Here is an 18044-nt window from a genome sequence, read left to right as displayed (position 1 = left end):
GATGGATACATTTTCCAGCAAGTTTTGGAGACGGCTGGAAGCAGGTACAATTAATTCAGTACATATAATTTACTGCATCCTTGCTTCTTTCACAGAAATCCTTGCCAACTGATCCCCGGCAGAAGATTGGCTTAGTTCTGCAAGCAGCTGCTCAACTTCCCACTTTGCTGGAGGTAAGATGTCACAGTAAAGCAGCTGCTGAAAGAGTGGGAGGGAGACACCAGTGAGCAGAAACAATTGTGTTGATAAAAAAAAAAAAAAAATTAAAAAAGGAGAAAAACACAGGAGTGGCAATCTTTGTTCTAACAGATTGGGCTATACTAAAGCTATTCCTTTAGAAGAAACAGTGTGACCACAAGTTAGCCTTGAAATATGTGAGCTCTTGGAAACTTACACTACTCAGAAAACCAAGATAAAACCTATTTACCAATGATATATTATTCTACTGATAATGAGTTCTGTGATCAAATTTGACATACTCAGAGATCTGAGGTTCATGAAGATTCAGTGCAGATTTAATCTTATCTGCTTCTGCCTTAAATGCATTAAGCCTGTCTTGTGAGAGATAATAATTATTTACGTCAATATTGGTAGAAATAAGAGTTCTTAGGCTCAAACACAAATTAAATAGAAGTGGAGAGAACTAAGAAAAAAACCCTGGAATTCCAAAAGTCAATAAATAAATTAAGAAAACAATATTTGGTGTAGCAGTAATCTGCTGAGATCAATGGTACTCTATTTAAATATCTATCCTCATAATTTTACTTGCATAATTAGGCATGACTCAAATAAGTCAAGGTAAATTGCCAGTTATCACATGTAATTAACTGGTTTTTAGAAGATTTTAAAGCTGTGGGTTTTTCAAATATGGTCAAAGCTGGAATTAATCTAGAGGTTGTTATGTGACAGTGACATTGCCCTTTGGTTAAGCATTTTAGAGTACTCCAGAATAATCACTCTGATATTTCAGGTGTAAAATTAAAAAAAAACCAAAACGACAAACCAAAAAACAAAACACCAAAATGCCCACAATGCTGAACTCTTATGGAGGACATAACAAAATTATAACACTTTAAAGCTGTGAGATTGACTAAGGAACTTTTTTAAAAAAGAACTCTAATATGCTCCTCTAATAACACAAATTCAGGAAAGCAGACTTTTAAGAAAAGTCCCATCTTTACAAATGCTGATAATACAAAGAAGATAGCAAACCAATTCTATTGGTTTGGAGTTATTGGTATTCAGGCAGGAGGACAAAGTATATTCCTGCAGTGGAAGAAATCAGTGTAAACAAAATACCTGTACTGAAAGTAAAAATTCAATATAATATGTGACCCAAAGGCATACAAAAGTATAATGTGTGACACAAAGGCATAATATGTGACACAAAGCACACAAACATGGGGCATTTTAAGGTATGAATGTTGTATAAGTACAGGCTATTATATACAATAATGTTGACAGTCTCAGTACCCTGATTCTCCACTTGTTAAAAGGAAAATTAAAAAATAATTAATCATAAATAATAATAAATTAGTACATACATTTAAATTGTATTCCTCTTCTTCTATGCTACAAAGATTGTAGGCCTTAGAACTTCTTCATTGTTTTTTGGCCTTGCCTGTTTTTTGTCCTTTTTTATCCTAATTAAAACTATTGTTTTGGTTATTTGTTGCCTGAGGCAGGTTTAACTGAACCCAGATTTTTCTAGTGTAAAGGAAGTCCATAATATCTGTAAAGACTAGAAGAAACAACACACCCACCAAATCTAAACTGGCACAACTAGGTGGCATGCATATGTATAGTATCTGCATTTTCATTGAAGTGTTTATCTCTCTTTTCTGCCTGATTGCTTTTGCCACAAGCTTAAACTGTTTTTCTTTGTTCACCCACTCTGCATTCTTATAGCATTCATAGGTTTTTTCCTTTTAATTTTATTTCTTGTTTTTAGTCTTAAGAGACATTCATACCCCACGCTGATAATTCTTTATCAACATTATCTTCATTGAAACATACATCAAAGAAAGAATGTGTAGGTTTGGATATTGAATAAAAAATAATCTACATTTTTTCACTAATAAACTGAGCTACCTTGTCCTCCAACCTCTCTCAAGCTTTGTCACAATCCAACAAAATAATAAAAGGAGAAATTGTTCTCAGCTTATTTAGTAGCCACTCAATTTCTTAGGCAAAAACTCTTGATATACAATAGTTAAGGTGTAGGTGCATATTGGTCAGACTAATCTGCTGTTAGTGTGGCAAGCCCTTGAACCTTTCTTATGAAAAACTAATCAATGAGAACTTTGACCTATTTTAAATCTTTCCTAGCTTTTCTTTTTTTTTTTTTTATACTCCACTTACAGTCAGCATGAAGCTCTACTCCCCTTTAACTAGCCATATTGAACAAAGAAAGCATCTGCCTCATTCTTTTCCCCTACTGTGCCATTTTACACAGTAGAACTTAATTACAACTGATTTTCTAAAGCTCATGTGCAAAAACCACAGCAGAATTGTGAGCAGAACTCAGATTTCCCCGCCTTGCTTTCATCTTTCCATAAACTCCTGTTTTCCTTGAACTGCTCCAGTGTGCAGTTGGATTAACTGAGCCTGCCATGACCATGCTCAGGTAGCTTTCCCTTTGAAAGGAAATAGTTGGTCAGAAAACATGAGAATTTCAGCAGTGAACACAAACTCAGCTGCTTCCAGGCCAAGCTTTGGTTCCCTTTCATGCCTTGGCCCCTGGACCATGCTGATGCAGCTGTGTGAGACCTCTCAGTAAATCACATTGATGAAATGACCCCAAATTACCCCTCCAAAATATTTATTTTGTTTTACCTGGCTCATTTAAATAGTGTGATTTCTAGTATGAGGTCATCCATGTCATCCCCTGTGGCATAGGAATATATATGAATGACGGTGGAGTGACAAGGTCCTTTCCCAGATTTGCCACTGCAGGCCACAAAAATTATATAGTTGCTAATCATTCCTCTAAAGAGTTTTCTGTGTTGTAGCTTTGCTGCTATGTCTGGTCCCAAAGAGTAATTTTTTTCTGCTTTTATTGCTCCTTAATGACATCAGATTTTTGTCAGGCAAAGGCAGGAAAGCTGACTGGTCTTTTTCCATTTGCATTTATGAGAAAGACATCAACAACTCCTTGAAATTTGTTGCACACAAATCAAAATAAGAATTAAAGATAAGCATAAAGCAGAAGCTTCTAGTCCTTTTTCTGGTTAGAGCACCTTCCAGTCTCTGTTGAATCAACCCTGTAGGAATAAACAAAGGGAAAACAAAGTAGTCTTGGCCGAACAAGAGACTCACACTTCAAAAAAAGAAAAATAAAAAGAGAAGAAATGAAAAAAGTCAACAGACCTTTTGAACTCCCAAGAGGATGCAAACCTGGTTTGATTTAACATTTTAGATAGCACGCATCTTAATAATTTACCTAATTCCCAGTGACCAACTGATATCTATTCATAAGGGTTTTGTTTGAGTTGTTGGTCTTGGCAGGTACTTGGCAAAGAGTGGGTGATTTGAATTGCACTGTATGTAGAAATTCTGAATTAATGCTAATTTATTATCCATGTGATCATGTGATAATCAATAGTATAGCAGTATTTGTTAGTCCTGACACTAATTTTCCTTCTTCCAAAACCTTGCTTTGTATAAATTGACAACAAAACAAGAATAAATTGATCAATTTATTTTTATTGATCCATAAAATTGATGACAAAACAAGAATATTTTCTACTATGAAGACATCAAATTTCCTTTGTGTATACAAAGGAACAAACCAACTTAACAAATGACCAACGCCAATAACCCCAAATACAAATTTAAAAAAAAATTGTCATTATTTGGCATAACATTTGTAGTAGAAACATTACAAGATATTGTAGGTAGAATATTTAAGCTTGTATTGCCACGTGCCACTGTGGAGTACAATTTGCTAACATTAATTCTTTCTTCCCATTTTTATTTCTATTGTCATCAGAAAAACTCAAAGCCCTTTCAACAGCCAAGTGTCTAACAGGTGTAACTGATGAAAACAAAGCCTTGGAACTCTATGATGGCTGTTGATTCTGAAACTGCAGAAATGTTAAAACCCCAAGGTAATGTATGGATAACCAAAAAATAGGTCCCAGGTCAACAAAGCTCAAGTTATGCAAACAACCACTGGGCTAGTTCTCTTCCCATTAGTGTGCAAAATAAAGAAGTGAAAAAGTAGGGAAGTTGGATCCATGGGCCACTATAGCACATTGTGTCTCTTGCAAGTAGAAAGCCCAAGATGGAAAACCAGGTCAGTTTTTTGCCCTGTTTGCCATTTAAATGATGAACATTGAGGCTGTTTTTGGTGAAAGAAAGAGAAAAAAAAATCACTGTGAAAACACACACTGTGTAATAATCTACAGAGAAAATGGAACATATTAATGAATCTTGTCTAATGATCCACTATATATGATGTTTTTATCATCTTAGGCAATGCATTTGAATGTAGTGCACCTGAGCAAAGCTTCTTTTCTCCTGTGTGCTCTACAACTGCTAGACTCTTTTTGAACGAATTCAAATTGTGTGAAAAGTTCCTGATTGACAGCTCTGGAGAATATATTTATCCACAGACCAGGTAGAGCCTAGAAATTTATCCACAGACCAGGTAGAGCCTAGAGAGCAGAAATGAAAACGTATTCCCACCTCTACCCTGACCTTTAGGTGTAGGTGAGGAGCAAGTTGTTTTGTGTTTGGTTCAAGTTCCATCATCTAAGGATGATTTTATTGATTGCATTTTTTCCTTTGTTTATTTTATTTTTTTAAACAATCATGTTACTTCAGAAAAACAAGAAGTATGCTACTGAGAGAAAGGATTTGTCCGAGTCAGACCAAATCATTGCTTCTCCCCCTTTTTAAAGTAAGTGCTTCCTCATTCATTCGGTCAAATTTAGCTCCTCAGGGTAACCCTCTCATGATTAAGCTGAGGTAGAAACTTCACTTGATTGTGAAGAAATTGCCAATAAGTTATTGTTGCTACTGCAGGTCCTATGTGGAAACAGAAGACGATCTCTTAAAAGAGCAATTAATGTCCCAAGGAAGTAAAGTCAGCTCCATCACTGGTACGAAAAAGTTCTCTTTTCCTCTTTTTTCCCCTCTTTTTTCCTTCTATTTTAATTTTTCTGAAGCGCTGTCTTGCCTTCTTTTTTTTTTTTTTTCTTTCATGCTGATCTTGATTCTTCCAGTTAATATAAAACAGTTTCCTCTCCAAAGCAAAGTAAATGTTTTCATAAACTATTTTTCTCAGCTCCCCTTATCAAGTCTTTACTAATAAAATGCTGGTAACTAGAAAGGAAAAGCAGATGTATATAGTATCCTGGGAAAAGTAAAAAATGTTTGGATGGGAAATGCTACACAAAAAGTTAAATTCAATTCCCAAATTAAAAAACTGAGGTTTTGTCTACTGTGAAGGCTTAATACACAAGAAGCTCTTGAAAAAACAACAACATAAAATGCATGTTTTAAATGGATAAGTGTATTTAAGTCACATGAAAAAAGCAGAATCTTGAAAGGTTGCACTAGAGATGAGATATATATTAAAAAGTACAGTATAGTAATGACCCTTGATTATAAAACAAAAGCTTTTACAGATGCAAAGACTGTACTGTACATTGCTATCAGACATACTCATGATAATTTCATGAGTAAAGCACAAAGAAATCTTTTGTTGCTTGGGGTTTTTTTGTTTCTTCAAATTGCAAATTTATCATCTGCAATTGATCATAGAATGCCACTGTACTGGAAATACAGAGGTAGCAAATAAAATTCTATTAAATGGGAAAGTGGTGTCCAGGAATTACAGTGCTTCACATTATTTTACAGCCATTTACATTCAATTAATTTTCCTTTCTTTTTTTTTCTCAGCACTGTAGAAAATGTTGTTTTATTCAGGTTCTTACGCAACTTTAAAAATAATTTTAACCCACGGTATTGTTCTCACATGCTCCTAACTAACTCTACACCAGAAGTTCTTATTGCAACATCAATTACAGTACAAGTGAGAAACTTGTGAGGCTCTAGATAAAAAAGGAAACCTGTACTGTAAACATAATGCAAAATACTTTCTTGTTTGTTTGCGTGTTTAATAACAGGAAGGTGAACAGCTCTACTGAGCTATTACTTTGAACCCTAATGAAAACATACTATTGTATTTAGCATTTATTCTAGGTTTATAGAAGTGTATGGAACTGTCCTGTTCTGGTCAGGACAGGGTGTTTCCAGAAGGTGTCATGGCTGGGACCCAGAAGTTCTTTTATACCACCTCCCATCATTGCTGGGAGCAGGGGAAAAGGATTCTCTTCTTGGGAGAAGGGGCTTCTTCTGGTCAAGAAAATGTGGTGGAGGCAGCCATCTGGTATGGTTGGGGATTTTCTGCATGTATAATTTCTTTTCTTCTACCCTCTGTCTTTAGTATTGTTGCTATTGTTCATTTTCTTATCACATTGTTCTTTGCAGTAAATTGCTTTTATCTCTTGCCTTTTTTGCCTCCAATTTTCTGTAGTCCACTGCAGGGAGAAGAAGGGGGGAAGAGGGAGGTGAGAGAGTGATTTGTGGTTTAGAGAGTCTCTGTGGGGGCACTGAACTGGGGACTACCATTCCTGAAACTTGATCTTAATATAGTATTGACTACTAGAAACTAAGGGACCTGTTTCTCTTCCTCTAACATAGACCAATGCAAAGAAAAATACAGTAAAATCAATATCTGCAAAGCATTTCTTCAATATGTGTATGGATTGCTATATGCAAGTTTGGCTTACTTTGGGCTCCTCCCCTCCTATGGACAAACTTTCAACACTAGAAGACAACAGTTTGAAGATAGAAATGGAGATCCTATGGAAAATATGCTGTAATCACTGAAAATTTTATCACTGAATGCACTAAGGTGAAAGAAGGATATTTTATGTCACAATTTAGATTCTTAAATCAGAAAGTGTCACAAACTGAGTCAGCTCAGATTTTCTTATTCTTGTAGCTGTAATTAACACTATGCCTTCCTCAGGAAAGCTCATTTTTTAGTGCAAAATTTTCTGTTTGGACAAGCTGAATGTATTGTGGACTTCCAGATATGCAGTATCTTCCTTGCAGTTACTGGCTGTCAGACACATGGAAGTCGTTTTGGCAGCATGTGCTCTGGTGAACTGCTCAGTGCTGGCCCAGCCAGTCTGCTTTTGCCTAGGCAGCACTGAATTTTGATGCTGCAAGCACATATAGTCACAAAAACATGTAATCATGGTACACTGTAGTGAAGGCCTTGTCTTTGTAAGCATATCCAGTGTTTCCTGAAAGTATTGAAGTGACAACACTTCATAAGGTACGTGTGCTACCCAACTAACAGTGGAATCTTCAGATATCTGTAAAAATTTTTACCAGTGTGTCATGGTTTGAGCCTGGCACAGAGCCAGTGCCCCCCATGAAAATGCCTCACCCTGGTGTCTGCTGTGAGATGTGACCAGGAATAAGCAAAACAGGCTCTAACTTAAACATAAAGACCACTTTATTACTTAAACTACAGGAAAATAGGGAGGGACTATAAGAAAAAAAAAAGAAAAGAATTGAAAACCTTACAAAAAAACCATTTTCCCCCTCCCCCACCACCTGACTTTCCCAATCCAATACATTCTCCCAAAACAACTGCCCAGCCCGGCACGACACTTTAGTATACTCAAACATCAGTTCATGAAGAGGAAAGGAGTCCTTCTCGTTCCATAGGCTTCTCGTGGAAACACACTGAAAACCTCGTGTGCTTCCCTGTCACTTCGGCACCGCCCGGAAAGTCCATTTGCCGCTTGTGACGTCTTCCTTCCATGCTCAGTGCTCTCACCACCGAGACATGGCCAGAGCTGCTTTTAGGGTTGTCTTTCAAGGATGCCTTGTCTCACTCCAAAAAGGCACAGTCTCTGCTTTTGGGACATCTGTCCCCCCCATATTTTTCCAACCCCCTGGGGCCGGGGGGTCCTCACAAAGAACCTTCCTGGTTTTGAGGCACTGCCTCCCCCTAAATGCAGTCTGTGTCACAGGAACAACTGAGTCCATAGCCACGAGAAAAGTCCAGCCAAAAGGCCACTCCAAATCATCTCTCCCCATCCAATCATCTCCACATCTCCGGGCCAGGTCCTTATCTTATCTCATCTCTCATCTCCCTTCTTATTCAGCTTCGAGGAGGATTAGCATTTTGTAAGGCCCCAATCATGCAAGAAAGGGTCAAAAGTTTTCAGTCTCTGTCTGTCGGTCCCGGAACGACTCCCACGCACGCTGCCCACACGCTGCCGCTGCGGCCGGGCAGTCTCCCTCCTTCTCCTCCTGGCTGGCTGCTCTCCTGGGGGGGGGAGGGGGGGGAGAGGGGGGGGCTGGCTGCCCGAGGGCTGACTCTCTGGGACCTTCCACCCTTCCATCCTCGAAGCCCCCCCGAAGCCCCCTCAACCCCATCTCTGTCCAGGCCCCGGGGCCTACCACGTGGCTGGCCCCTCCCCCGCCCAGCAGCAGCGGGCCGGACGGGGGAGAGATCTGACCTCTTCGCCCGACGATGTCCAAAAGAGGAAGTGCCAGGGCAGTGCCTTGCTTTTAACCCCTGTGTATTCTCGGAGGTGTGTCCAAACCCCACTGGCCACACCGGACGCCAGTCTCAAACCCAAAACCTTCATTGGTTTGACCACAGCTTCCCAGAATTCCCACTCCTTCCTGGTCAAACCATGACACAGTGAGATTCACAGCTTGAATGGGAGGACATCTGAGGCATCAGTAATGACATTTATTCCATCAATAGTTCTCTAACTATCTCTCTGCTCTTTCTGCTCTTTCCTAACCCATTCATATGAGACACTACTTTTATTGGCAGTTATAAATGTATATGCTTCAAAATAAGTATCAGTTGAAACTGAGATGGGCTTCCAATATTGCCACATTTCAGGATCTGTGAAAATTTTTCTAATAGTGTCTAGTGCTTATTTATGTATAATATATGGTGCAGTTGTTACTTGAGCAAAAAGGGTATCACTGACTATCTCCTAGACTGATGCTAAAATACCAGGTAGTCTTGCTGGAGTAAGATGATGTGACACTCAAAACAACTTCCCCCTTTAATCTTTCTCTGTTCTTGTCTGCCCACATAGCAGGAACCATGGAGCATGATTGCTTACACATTATAAAAGAAGGGCATTCCTGCAGACCTAGCTTAGGAGACAGCCCCTTGGAAGACCTGATTGGCAATTGTTTACTGATGGGAGCTTTGAAAAAGATGGGAAACAGCTACCTGGATATGAAGTGACTACACACCATGAGATAATATTATTGGGCACATGTCCCTCTGGTATTTGGGCTCAGAAAGCAGAACTAATTGCACTCATTCAAGCTTTGGAATTGAATAAAGGAAAACATGGTAACATTTGGACTGATTCAAAATACTCTTTTGGAATGGCACATATACATCAAGCCATCTAGAAAGAAAGAGTCCTTTTGACATCTCCAGGCGCATTGATCAAAAATGAAAAATAGTCCTTGGATTCACTTGAAAGTATCCAGAAACCAGCAGAAGTTACTGTCATGCATTACAGAGCAGTTGAAGCAGTAAGAGCAAACCAGAATTGGGGAATCATTTAGCTGATAAGAGAGCCAAAGAGGCTGCAGAAAAAGGCACATTAGAAAACAAAGTTTTATCTTTAATACCCTTACCAGAGTTACTTCTCCCAGTAGAAAAAACCAAAGTAGGGTGCTAAGGACTGTCAATTAATGTCAGTCTTAGGAGCAAAATTTAGTCCACAAGTCTGGGCAGTTACCTTAACTGGGCAAATAGTAGTCCCTGAACAGATCCTTCATGAAATAGTGGATTGTGAACTCAAAGCCACTTATTGGAGTACTGAGAAACTTTTGAAACATTTGCAAAATCTATCTAAAAGTGGATCTGTAAGTACTCAGATTGTACAATCAGGAATCCAAAAATTGATAGTTTGTGAAAGGATCAACCCTAACATAGCTAGCAAAGTAGTTGTAGGAGCCATAAAATCTGGAAAACTTCAAATGAATACAGGCAAATTGATTTTACTGAATTGTTTTCAAAAGGGCTTTGCAAATAGCTTCTAGTTCTGATGGATACCTTTTTCGTGTGACCTAGCCTTCCTTTGTTGCACCAACCAGGCTAGGGAAGTGATTAAAATACTTGAATCAAGTAATTCCTAGATTCAGGGTACCTCTGGGATGTCATCAGACAGAGATTCCCATTTTATTGTAGAAGTGATACTACTGACTAGGAAAGCATTGGAAATAGCTTACGATCTTCATACTCATAGGCCCTAAGCTAGTGGCAGATTAGAGAGCTGAATTACATAATCAAATTGCAGTTGTGTAAAATATATCAGGAAGCCTCCTTAACATGGGTCCAAGCCTTGCCTGTTGCTCTATTTTGAATTCCAATTCAGCTGCCAGGAACCAGCCAAATAATCCTCTGTGAGCTGCTGTATGGTCAGTCCTACCAAGTACCTCACATTCCAGGAAACACACATTGAAGGGGTCAATTTGAATAATTACCTCATTTCTCTTAGCGCAACTTTACAGAATTTTCTGTGAGCAGTGGTGCTTAGTGAGCAGTCTTATGGGACTGGAAATGTCAGTGCATGAGTTCTTACCAGGAGATTGAGTCTACTTGAAAGCCTGGGAAACTACTTTTCTTCAGCCAAAGTGTATTTTGTGCTGTATTGTACAGTACAATAGTACTGTACCAAGTACTATTGAGAACTTTTACTGCATTGAAACTGAATGGAAGAAAATCATGGATACATTATTCCAGAATTAAAAGGCCAGAAGCCACTCAAGCAATCAAACAGCTCTCTGAGAAAAACCCAAGATGCTTAAGTCTTGTTTTTTTCTATCAAAGGGGTAGAGCGTCTACAGATGTCCAGGAAATCTGGAAACAAACACAAATTTGACAATGCACAGCTCAAGATGACACTTCTTGGGGATCTGAAGAAATCTGGATCAAACGTACTTCATGGTTACCCAGCTGGACTTTAATACATGTTTGTAATATTCACATATAATAATAACAAACAATAATAATTGCTCTGTGTGTTTTAGTTTACATTGTGATTCAGCTGTTGTAATGTCATACACATAAAATGAAATACAGATATTAGACCAGCTCCCTTAAGGAATTTAGTCTCCAGAGAAGGGGAGACTTGATAGGAGCAGTGGATCAGAACAAGATTTTACTCTCATAAGGACAGTCAGACAAAACAATTCAGCTCTGCAAGGCTGACAAAACAGAAGTTATACAAACCAACAACACTGTGCTAACTCAAAAGCTGGGTATGAGGAAAAGCCACTTAAAAAGGACACCGGACATTAAAGACACCAAAAAAGACCTGAGAAGGGCCACATAAGGACTTTGACTAGGGGTGTGGTTTGTAAAATACAGTAATAAATATAAATCGAGTAATCAGGGTTAGCTGATGAATGTGTAATCAGTGTGTATGATAAAAACTATACCCAATGCTTGGGGCACCCAATTAGAGGAGGGATCCTCTGGGTGACAAGTGCACCATAATAAAGAATATCTGCTTTCTAATACTCAAAACCATGTTAGAAACTTTCTGTCCAGCCAGTTCCAGTATTGTTTAGATATTATACTTTCAAACTAAACTAAGAATAATTTCAAAAAGAAGAAAAGCACTTGGGAAATACAACAGCGCATGACAGTGAGTGGCAGCTGTAAATATTTAGATGTACACTAGAAAAAAGGTACTCGATGATGGGTGGTTTCAGATTTTCACAGTAAGGTAATCTAAGTAACCCACACTTGCTTTACTCTCCTCTTTATATCAACCTATGAAACTCTGTGCAGCTGAAATGAAAAGGTCTGATTACTCTTTGAGTCCTTGTAGATCTTCAGTGTCTGAAAAATAAACCAACCAAAATTGCATTATGTTTCTAAAAATTATATGTTAATGCACATAATGATACTAACAAATGTTGTCATAAATGGATGGCACTGACCCAAACTGTCATGAAGGATAAGCTGCAAAATTAGCATCATGATCCAAGGTAAAGAAGGAGACTGAAGACCTTGTTACAACTTTCAGGGTATGCCATTTACATAGTCGATGCATTAGGAGAAGATGCTGAAGGTCACCAGATCTTCATCCTTCTAAATTACAGGTTAGATAATAAATGATCCCGTAACTCTAACTGTAGGAAAACACTGTTTCTGTAGACTCATTAAATAAATAAAAATTTCTGGGGACACTTCAGAACTAGTTATAAATGCAAAATTCAGGAGCTGTTAAAGTTAAATAACAAAATTGCAGAAAGCATCTAAATTTAATATAATATATTCTGTTACAAGAGGGAAATACCCAGATTTTAATACAGGAATTTGACTTCTCTCACTGTTGCAAACTGGCACATATATAGCAAAAAGTTTATTTTCAGAAATACGTATCTGAGGTGTTGGAAAAATATGTACTTTGTGTTTGATATTGAAACTAGAAATTAAAGAGTTAGTAATAATGTGAAATGCCATGCTTACATTCAAGTTTGCTATGAAGACAATATTAAATAACTTCTTAATGATAAAAATTACTTTAACTAGATTTCTAGATCATTTTCTAATAGCCTATGACTAATTGTGAAATTTACCATTTTGCCATGACTAATGTGTGAAATCTGTCATCTTTCCTCATGATTTACACAAGGTCCTAATAAGAAGAACACAAAGTTGGTAATATGACATGAATAGTAATTTTGATTGTACTTGCTCACGGTATTAGGAGAGAGGAGACATGTTTTTCATTAGACTATGTTAGATACATTGGTGTCCTTACAATATCATCACTGGAGTCTATCAGAAATTTCCTTTACTGATATGACCAACCACATCCTTGTCTATTACTCAAAAATTGTATCAATGGATGTAAGTAATGATATAACAAAGGAAAAAAAAAAACCAACCTTCTGGAAGTGATTAGCCAATGAGTTTATCCTCCTGTAGTTAGATCTTAATAGATAAAACCTTCCACAAAACAGGAAGATTTACATAATCTAGCTCATTATATACATTACTTAGAAGGAACTATTTCTTTCCAAATGCCTACATTTTGTAGGAAATCCTTGAGAGTAGGAATCTGGTAACTTCTTTTATGTATTTTTGACAATTACAGCCTGGTAAAAGCAGAGATGGCAAATTAAATTTGCAAACTACCTTAAAATTACCTGGCCTATCAGAAGCCCTTTTGATGGTAGTTGTGGGAAGGTTGCTAAAACTCCAGATTTTCTGATTTTAAATACTGAATGTGTTTTGAAACACATTTCTGTCATGATCTGCAGAGAGAGAGAAAATATGTCCCTATATCTGAAAACATTGCATGTTGATATGGAAAATTGCGAGGTCTTAAAGGACTTATGAATATTCCCCAATCACATGGAAATCAGCATTTGAAAAACCTACTGTGATCTCCCCTTTTTCTATGATAAAGGAGGAGTCTGCAGGAGAAGGATTTGTCACCAGTAGAAGGTCAGCAGCATCTACTGAAAACATGTCAACATGTTTATTTTGTACAAACAAACAAAACAAAATTCAGACACAAATAAATAAAAATATACATATTTTTAAATGTGACAGTGTACCAAGGGCTTTTTAAAAAGAGTATAGAAGAATTTTCCAGAGGCACAATTTAAGACTCATTTTCTTTAAGAGGAACTAAGATTTTGGCTCTCAGCAGTGTTTGATAGTGCTTTTATGTAGATATTAATAATTATACACAGAGACACTGTATACAAGTAACACAATGAAGTAAACTCATCCAGCTTTACCAGACAGTGAAATACCTCAGAAATGTAATTAAAATTAATGCTAAAGGACATACAGATTTGTTAGACAGGAAGAAACTGCTTGTCCCGAAAAGACTATTTGCTGCATTGTCATTGCACCCTTCAGTGTCCTCCCTTTGCATAAAAACATCAAGATACCTCTTGCATTTATTTATAATACTTGCTGTGATGGTACAATTTGGAAATTCACCTCATATATTTCAACAATGACATTATTAAAAAATTCTCCCTGAATTCCCAGCTTTTACAACAAAATTTCCAGTATGTTATCCTGGGTCTTCTTTATCGGCCTCTACTGTAAAAAACTGGATATCACTGGTTTTTTTTCACCTAAAAAAATGCCTTCATTTCTCTCCCCCCTCCATATTATCTTCTCAGCATTTTATCTTCACTGAAAAGAACATGTTTCTCATGATAAAGCTTTCATGATCTTGTCACAATTTTCTTAAAGCAAGAAATCATTTCAGTTGTCCCCTAAAGCAGCATCTTTAAGGTAAGGAGGAAAGATGCTAAAACCTCAATGTTTTATACATAGCTGTTACTGATCTGTCCTGAATCCTCAGTTGGTGACACCTCTCAGAACTACTTTTACCAACTCATTGTTTAGCCATAGATGAGAGATTTATTATAGTTATTTTCACAATTTGTGTTAAATCCTTTGTACTCTTTAAACCAAAATTTTTCTTTCATATGTTTGATTTTGACTCATTAGCCAGATATTATTTCACTTTTATAGTTTAAGCCCCTCACCTTCTACTTTCTTAGCTTTAGAAATATGATTCAGTACTTGTGAGGGTTTTGTGCTCTTTTCCTGTATATTTTATATTCTTATTTATTTGATTTACTTGACTTCTCCACAGCAGGAACTGTGTAGATGTTGTTTAAGAATGGCTACTGGAAGATGAGTCTATACAGACATGTGAATAGATCACTGCTAGTGAAAAATGAACAAATGAGTCAGCTGGATTCACTGTAGGGAACATGTAAGAAATTTTATGTAAGATAATTTTGTGAGTGAATGGATAAACTTGCAGAATCTTTCTTGCATTTACTAAAAAAAAAAAAAAATATAAAATTGTAGGGCTGCATTTATGACTATTAGTGGTAATGTTGCTGTTAATGATTTCAACTGTACTGCAGACAGAAGCTTGTACTGAATTTTGTGCCCAAAATTATAATATCTGCTTGTCAGTAGGAATCTAGTACTCTACGTTGCCCCTAGCTAATAATTAATATCTTTAAAGAGTATTACTGACTTAGGATTTCAAATAAGTCCTAGCTAGTCCAGAGCATTTTATTTATAATTTCCTTTTACATGAAGCAGCAGTGTCTGGAGATTACCATATGAAGGATATTGGGATAATAAGCATATGTGACAACGCTACATATCTTCTCCAAAATATTACTTCTATAACACTGGATTGTGAGTAGAGAATCTTTCTGCTGACATCAAGTCAGCAGAAACTCCCCTTCTCTGGAGTTCTTATTGCATCGTGACTACTCAATTACTTGCTCACCCAATTTTCCCTGTTCTTAGCAAGGAAAATTATTTAATTTAGAGTCTGCAGACTGACTTTTCAATTTCAAATTAACAATCCCTCTACAGTTCAGAATAAAACTGTTCTTGAACATTGGAGTTTGTAACAAGGTTTTACCATCATTACCTTCAAACCTGTGGATTATGAGGAGAGATTTTTTGCAAGTACTGTTTAATTTTTAGGGAACGTTTTGATTCTAAGAAAATGTTCTTTATGAAGTGGAAATATTAGAGAACAGTCTGGAAACACAGTCATAGAACTCTCATACCCTTAGTGGGATAAAGACAGAGTCCTAGAAAATAGAGAAATCTTAAAAAAAAATCCTGATGATATCTCTCATGGAAAATTTTATTTTTCTTAGCTAAAACTGTAGCAGTATAGGATAAGTGCATGTCCAGACTGATCTACCACTGTCTCCATTATCAATAGGAATGTACCAGTTTACTTACCCTCTGTGTGTTTTGCATGCTACTCCGTCTCATGGTAGACTTATAGTCCTTAAAATGGATCTGTTAGAGCAGAAATGGGTATTCATTAAAAGATTCAGAGTCAGTTATTTTTTCTTTGTAGCATAGATACATTCCCCAGGAAAAAGCCTTGTAAATAGTTATATCAGCAACTTTTTCAATGGGAAAACATATTGTCTTATGGTAGCAGTGACGGTCTTAAGCTCAAATATGGATTCGCTGAGAATCAGATAATTAATTCTTGATAAGAGATTTTTTATATATTTTAGAAAATAATATCATTCAATAAAGAATGCAGAAGTGAGGAACAGAATACTGGCTGTGCTGTAAACTGCAGCAATGCATTTCTCCTGAAAATATTTTTTAGTGACTGACCCTTTTTTTGGGGGTGTCAGATGATAATCCTCAGGTAATATTTAATTTTTGATAGTCTCTTTGGGAAAACCACAATGATGATCAGGAAGTCTAGTGAGGTTCATTATTGCTGGTATTCAGATACAAAATGACATTTCTAAATAATTCAGACAAACAAAGAACCCACTGGATCATAATGTTAAGAGTTCTTCTCTTGACAAAGAAAGTCAGTGATGCTGCAGATTTTCTGACACTTAGTGTGTTGATTGGCATGACACTGTCATTATTTCCCATCATATATTTTGAATTCTCTGGGAAACATAAAAGAGTATGCAAATACTCTACTCCATGCTTACAGGATATATCGTTTATCCTCCCAATATTCCAGCCAAAATCAGCACCTGGATGAAAAGCAGCTGGCTAAAGCTAAACCCAGGAAAATTAATGCTATTTGGAAAAGGGAACCTCTCAGAACTTGCCTCCTCAGTCCATAATACCTGCCCCTAAACCCTTAAAATCCTAGTTATAATTTTCCACCATTATCAAGTATTTGGCTTTTTTACAGGGCCACTCTTCATATATATAGAGTTTCCTACTTCCCTTTTACTAGCAGTTTTATAAACTATATTAATACTGAAATTGCCCTGCTTTATCAAGAAGTATTTTTTTCTTATTGTGCATCTTCCTTTAACATTAAAAGCACTTACAGTTTTCTGTTGAAAAGAAAACTTGTCTGTTTATTTTTTAACTTCTATTTTAATTGTCATTGTCCTGTTATCCACTTTGTCTGTTCAGATTAATTATCACTAGAATCACCACCATCTCATTTTTACTTTGTTTCTTCCTTTCTATTTTGTCTTTCCTGCTGCCTTATGCTCCCTTCAGTTTACGCATTCAATACTATTTGGCACAGTAGCAGTCTTTACTGAAGGTGAGTCACTTGATCTTTCTCTCTTGTACAGAATTTAGTTGCTTTGCTCTTTGCTATTATCTATCACAATCACATTTTTACCAAAGTCAGAGATTATTGAAAGGAGGGATTTTCATCAGTGTATCTAAGGCAGCATCTAGGAAGAGCTGAATCAAATACACCCATTGATCCAAGCAGCCCTTTGAAATGCAGTTTCAAAAGAGTCTCCACACAACACAATACAGGAATGAGACATGCCATATAATTTTGTAGAGCATTTTTTTCCCTTTCAATTTATTTTTTTATGACACACAGTTTTGTTTAGTACCCAGCAGGTTGTGGAGCCATGTACAGTCTTTGCATGGACTTAGTGCTGAGCCCCTTGCAAAGACTGTACATGGCTCCACAACCTGCCATGAATTCCTTGCAAACAAGGAATTGCAAACCGATCAGGCACGGAGGGAACATTGCCAGGAACAGAGTGGCAAATTTAAATGTCTCCAGGGAGTATGAGCGACCAGGAGCACAGAGAACAGGGCAGGATGTGGTGCATGAAGAGACATCTGTGGCAGTTGTGGCACAGACTGTACAGTCAGGGAGATTGTGAAGGGCACTAAGGTGCTGCAGCACAAGCGCTCAGATCAGCTGCTGCTCATTACACTTTCTGAGAGTGTCACCCAGAGGTGCCCACCCAGAGGGGACCAAGTCCTCCAAACTTACAAAAAACAGTGAAGTGAGCCAGATAGAGCTCCCAAAATGTCATGAAAAACATCAAAAAAGAATTTGGTCATCTGGGCTTCCAGAGGGATGGATGCCTAAGCCTTTCAGTGTATTGTAGCAGTGGTGGCCACTGCATCAGACTTGACCAGGTGGACATCCTGCTCAGCCTGCTAGCAGAGTTACCAGAGACAAAGC

The sequence above is a fragment of the Zonotrichia albicollis genome, chromosome Z (assembly GCF_047830755.1).
Source record: "Zonotrichia albicollis isolate bZonAlb1 chromosome Z, bZonAlb1.hap1, whole genome shotgun sequence".
NCBI lineage: Eukaryota > Metazoa > Chordata > Aves > Passeriformes > Passerellidae > Zonotrichia > Zonotrichia albicollis.
Note: the sequence above shows the minus strand (reverse complement) of the source record.